At 47.6% G+C, this 5,998-nt stretch overlaps 1 pseudogene; it reads left to right on the plus strand.

The window, feature by feature from the left end:
- The first annotated feature begins 374 nt into the window (after window positions 1–374).
- On the plus strand, window positions 375–1,305 carry LOC120840622 (annotated as a pseudogene).
- Window positions 1,306–5,998: the final 4,693 nt, after the last annotated feature.

Raw genomic sequence — 5,998 nt, forward strand, 5'->3', positions numbered from 1 at the left:
TAGACACATGGAGGCTATCTTGATAGAAATGACAGATATGAGACGTTTCTCAACACACTCTACAGCCCTTGCATCGGAGGGTTCGTGCACAAATATTTAAGAAGTCAGGTGATAAATTTGTGTTAATGAGCCAGTTAGGCACATCGCAAAATACATCTTGACTTGCTCAATAGGACTGTGAACAATACTGCGATGGTTTGGCACACATAGAATGCACCCACCCGTTTTTCCTTATTCTTACTACTGGTTAGCTGATATATCCTGTATATGTGCCCCGTTCTTACTCATTGCAGACAATCACAGAGTTTCTCGAGCTAGTGAACATCAATGAGCAAAACAACAGGACCAGGGGCACATGCATGTTCGCGTCACAAGTGACCATGGAGTCCCTACGTGTAACGCTGGCATCAGCACGGGACCTGATCACTGTTCTGCTGGGCAGCGAAGCAGAGTACGTCCTCACAGGGAAACTAAACCAAGACCCGTTGGAGGTAATCAGAAACTGTAGTATACAATGTAAATGTTGGTAACCAAGTTTATTCTTTTGCAGCGATTCTTCGGCATGATCCGCTCTTTCGGTGGGGATGAAGACCACCCTACCATCATCAGCTTCAGCCATATTTACCGACTTCTCAGCCTCTACACACCCATGAAAGCTTGTATTCATTGGAGTGTCACAGGAGAGTCAACGTACATCCTTGCCACCATGGAGGAAGCTATGAGGAAGAAGAAAAAAGACTGTGTCAGCTCATGACAAGATTCTAAAGCAAATAAAAACAAAGCTTGCCCAAATATGTGACAAGGCCGCAGAACCAGAACTGGCCAGCACGTCTGACCACAATTACTATGTGCCGTCAAGGGAAGACTGCGTAATTTATTACCTTTGTGGGTACATAGTGCACTCGCTTGCAAAGCATGCAAAATGCACATTGTGTCTCCAAGACATTCAGTCAACACAGGCACATTACCCTGAGGCCTGGCTGACTGTTCAAAAAGAGTACAAACAAGGGACCCTCAAGCATCCTTTCCGCAAAATGTTTGTGCTGTTTAAGAGCATCGAGCGGCAGATTGCTTCAACTTTGGAAGCAGGAAGCCCCTGTGGTGAGACGTTCTGGATTGTTCTGGATGCCCTTAATGGCTGTCAGATCTCTAGATTAGGATGCAAGGAACATCAGGACAGCATTACCAAAGAGCTCTTGATGTCCTACATTACACTCAGTCCACTTTTTTGTTAAGGATACATGCAAAAAATTAAGTGCGTCAGAGAAGGTTGCAACAGGAAGGAAAAAGGCAAAGCTGCTGTAGGTTATTAGTTATAACTATTCAGCCACCACAACTTTTGACAACCACTACTTTTACCAATTTACTACATAGTAGATACACTATTGCAGACTGTGGTCTGGAGATGTGTTCATGAGAGGCTTTTGCCAATTGCCCTAGGTAGATTCTGTTGTAGGTTTAGAATAGCAGGCTAAGACATTTCCACAAACCTGTCTGCTCACAATGATTCAGTTTCATCCTCTTCAGTGTTCACTCATCTCAAGTCAAAATAGTTGAAGGGGTCAGGGGAGGTTCTTGTCCTGCTATTTTAGAGCGCAGCTGTTAGGCGCCCGTTTCCGGCTGGAGCGGCGTTGCCGTCGGCGTAACCGCGGCGGACGTTGCGGCATGGTGCCGAACCGTCCTCGCGAGGTCGGCGACGTAACCGCGAGGATGTTTCGGCATGGTGCCGAAACGTCCTCGCGGGGTCGCGTAACGTCACGTGACCCCCGTAAGGTCACGAGGGTCACGTGACCTCACGGTTACGCCGACGGCGACGCCGCTCGAAGGGAGGAGTAGCAGGCAGGATGAGGAGGTGAGGAGGAGGGAGGAGGGGTATCCTTCCCTCCTTCTCCTCAAGAGCTGCGCTCTAATTCGGCGTTACAGGAACTTGTAAACGGCTTTCATTTTTGACCTAGAACAGACAACAGGACACTGCTGTTCGTGCATAAAGCGCCGTTCACACATATACAACCGAGTAAGACCAAGAGAGACCAGACCGGTTTTTAAGCCCCATGCGACATCTTAGGACCAGCTCCGCTGCAGCGGATTCGGTCCTAAGACGTCGCAAGAGGCTTAAAAACTGGTCTGGTATCTCTCGGTCTTACTCGGTTGCATATGTGCGAACGGCGGTTTACTCTCACTGCTTTTTCCAGACAAATTTCAACACAGAAAACTAGGGTAGGAAATGTCATGTGAAGGCCTCCTTAAGCTCTTTTCAAATACCTACACCATGTTTTTCAGGGCTTTCTTGTAACCCCTGAAAAAATTGCAATTCACGCTTTTTTGTAGATTGAAATGGGAAAATCTTCACTAATGTATTCATACTTTATACTCGAGCTACATGACAGAGCTTGAGGTTTCTCCTACCGTCAATTCATTTTTGCTGTTTGTTTTGTGTTATTCCATTTTACTTATTAAGTGCAAAACATTACTGCTCTGTATTGTGAGAAGAGTAAATGAATATTTATTATGAAACTGAGCTGCTTTAGTATTGACTCTAACAACATACCTACAAGCCTGCGGAGAGAACTGCTGCGCATTCATCGCATCTGTTTATTTTGTGTTTCTCCACGGCCGAACACACCCCCCTCAACTGCCAGCAGTGTTCTGCGGCTCCGCTCTTCTTGTTTGAAAGAGTGGCAGCAGTTGCGATAATGTGGCGATGCGCAGGCCTGCTGAGTATGATGGTATGCAGCCATGTGCGCGAGCAAAATTGCATCGTCATCCTGTGGCATAATCGAGCGGTGGGCGGTCAGTCGGAGCGGTAGGTGGCAAAGCCACTGCCACCCACTGTGGGGAGAGCCCTGCCTATACCTGTAGGTTTCGTTCTCTGCTGTAGTCATGTGGCAGGTAACTGGGGTAAGTACATTATACATACCTTATCAGACCAGTCGGCGCCTTATCTGTCCCGTAAAGATAATAAGCTAATTTTGAACGATGCATTTTTTTCAACATATTTTCTAAGCAGCACCAGCCATTGACCATTGTTTGGGAGCGCTAAGCATTCGCTCCGGCTTCGGCTGACATAAAAGGGTTGTTTTTGTTTTTCAGCTTCAGATGTAATGTTGTGGGGTCGCTCTATGATAATCGCCGCCTGATCGGTCTGTACTTCGCTTGTCTCCCAAGGAGTAGCACAATTCAATGAGAAGACAGTGAATGGGCTCGCCTCCCGGTTTCCCGTCCTTGAGAGCCGGCTGACCAGGTCCGTCGACGCTGGTTGTCGTCTGTGGTTCAGAGCTCTCAGTCAGAGTCCGTGTCCAGGCCTGCGGATCGTGCTTCCCACGCCAGCGCTGCATAGGCTAGCTGTTCTGGGCTATCATAGCCAGAGTGTTGCTGCGGAACCATTCTAGGATTGTCATGGCCTAGGCCACAATGGCCAGGGCTTGCCAGTCCTAGTCCAAACCTCGCTGGTGGACCGCTCCGGGGATCGGCAGGGGCCAGACCGACTCTGTCGTTCCTGCAGGTCCCCAGCCTTGTGCAGCACACTGTGTCCAGCGCCAGCTCGTGCCTCCTCAGCCGATCGCTTGTCTCGTGCCCTCCACCCCGTTGTCTTTCACCCTCGTCACCCACAATCTGTAAAAAAGAGCAAAAAAAAAACAACAAGTGATGAAATATCTAATAACATGCACAGAATGTAAATACATACTTTACCTACTTTTCCACATACTCACTGCACAGATGATGCCAGTTATTATGGCATGGCACAAACCTTTGAATTCCCTCCCCAAGGGAGGTTTCCGCCGAAGCTCTGTCCTTCCAAAAAAACTGACCAAAAAAAAAAAAAAAAAGCAGTGAAAAATATTTTATTACATGCAGAATGAAGATACATACTCCAGCTACTTTTCCACATAATTATCACACATATTTAGACTTATTATCGCACATTTTCATCACTCTTATTCGTTTTACATATTAAATAGAAAGAAACAAAACAAAAAATGAAAGCCGTTTACAAATCCCTGTAACGCCGAATTGGAGCGCAGCTCTTGAGGAGGAGTAGGGAAGGGTATTGAGGGGGGTCACCTCACCTGCGGGTAGTCACGACCTCGGGGGGGGGGGGGGGGGGGTTACGTGACCTCGGGGGTCACGTGACCCCCCCCCCCCCCCCCCCCCCCGGTTACGCCGACGCCGCTCAGGCTGGAAACGGGCCCCTAAGAGCTGCGCTCTAAAACAGCTTTTGTATCTGCGGCACGACACATAGGTACACGGTCGGACAAATGAAATAAAACAAAGACAAATGAACTTACGGCTGCCTGCCATCTTCTAGCTGCTAGTTGACACTAAAGAACTTGCGGTATTGACTAAAAGCAAATTCAGGGAGAACAAGTCCCCAATTAATTCCCCTGATACTACTGCTGCGATGTCCCAGTAAGCGGGAGGTTGTGGTCATACACGTTGCTATTTTTGTTTAACTTGTCCGCGGGCGTTGAACGGCACAGCAATATATTTCGAAACACTAAATTTCCACTGCGCTAGTAGAAACGTTCATGGGATCCTAGAGTTATTAAGGTATCCACGTTAAAGAGTGGGTACTTTAGAGTTGCCTAAGTTGTTCAGAAACTTTTCAACTACTCTACTTGAAATAACGATGGAAACAGCATTGCGTCACAATAACACACACCTAGCAGACACGTCCGTTCACAGCAGCAGTAAAACTTTCACGACACAACTGTGATCCACTCACCTTAATGCGGTGCACTCCTCCGCGAGCTGATTGCCGATTATCGATTATGTCGGGCTGTCTACACCCCGACCTCGCTACCTCGCCGCCGAACATGCACGCAGCCCCAACTACCGCCGGCCCTCGCCGAGCTCGACCGGCTCGACCGGATCGGGTTCTCTTATCTTCTCGGCCGGTGCGGCCGTGCAATTCCCTGAGTGGACGCTGCGGGAAAACTGGCGGCGCTGCGATCGTGTTTAGCTTGGTTCTCGAGTATGGATCGGAGCCACTTTTTCAATCCGGCTCCTATGGCATGTAACAGTAAGAAAGCACAAAACAAACAGAGGGACAAAAACAGACATGTCTGTTTTTGTCCCTCTGTTTGTTTTGTGCTTTCTTACTGTTACATCTGTCCCAACACGCTCGTAAAAGTCTCCTCCTATGGCAGTTTCCCAACTGAGTGGTTCTAGTAACGTTAATACGTTGGTGCGAACCGTGTCGCCACCGTGCTGCCCAAATTGGAAACATGCGAAAGCGGGGATACCGCCGTGCATCGTCTGCTACGGGCGCACATTCAGAAGCATGGATCTCGACGATGCAAGCCCGTTTCTGGCTGAGCTGAGCTCTCCTCATTAAACGCTTGTTGTTTTTGTTGTCGTTTCTTCCTACTAAAGGTTCTGTTTTATCGTTTCACATGCCGTGAAATTCAGCAACGCGATTATTATTAAGTCGGCTGTTTCCATAATCTTAGTGTTGTGGTTTGTATAGAACCGCTGGTCCCATATATATATATATATATATATATATATATATATATATATGTGTGTAGAGCGCAGCTCTTAGGCGCCCGTTTTTCGCTTGAGCGGCGTCACCGTCGGCATCGCGGCATAACTGCGCGGTGCATTATGGGTAAATTTTCCCGCTAAATTTAGCGGAAAAGTTTCCCCACGAAATTTTACGGAAAAATTTTCCCGAAATATTTAGCGGGAAAATCTCCCCGCCAAAATTAGCGGAAAATATTTCCCGGCTAAATTTAGCGGAAAAATCTTCGCCACATTTAGCGGAAAATTTTCCCTTCCGAATTGAGCGGAAAAAAATTCCCCGCTAAATTTAGCGAAAAAAAATTCCCCGCTAAATTTAGCGGAAAACTTCCCCGCGAAATTTAGCGGCAAAATTTTCCCCTAAATGGGAAGATAGGAGGGGCATAGCCTCCTCCCCGTACCTTCCCCTCCTCCTCCTCAAGAGCTGCACTCTATTTCGGCGTTACAGGGGAGTGTAAACGTCTTTCATTTTTTTATC

Source organism: Ixodes scapularis, unplaced genomic scaffold, assembly GCF_016920785.2.
Source record: "Ixodes scapularis isolate PalLabHiFi unplaced genomic scaffold, ASM1692078v2 PGA_scaffold1__304_contigs__length_218370807, whole genome shotgun sequence".
NCBI lineage: Eukaryota > Metazoa > Arthropoda > Arachnida > Ixodida > Ixodidae > Ixodes > Ixodes scapularis.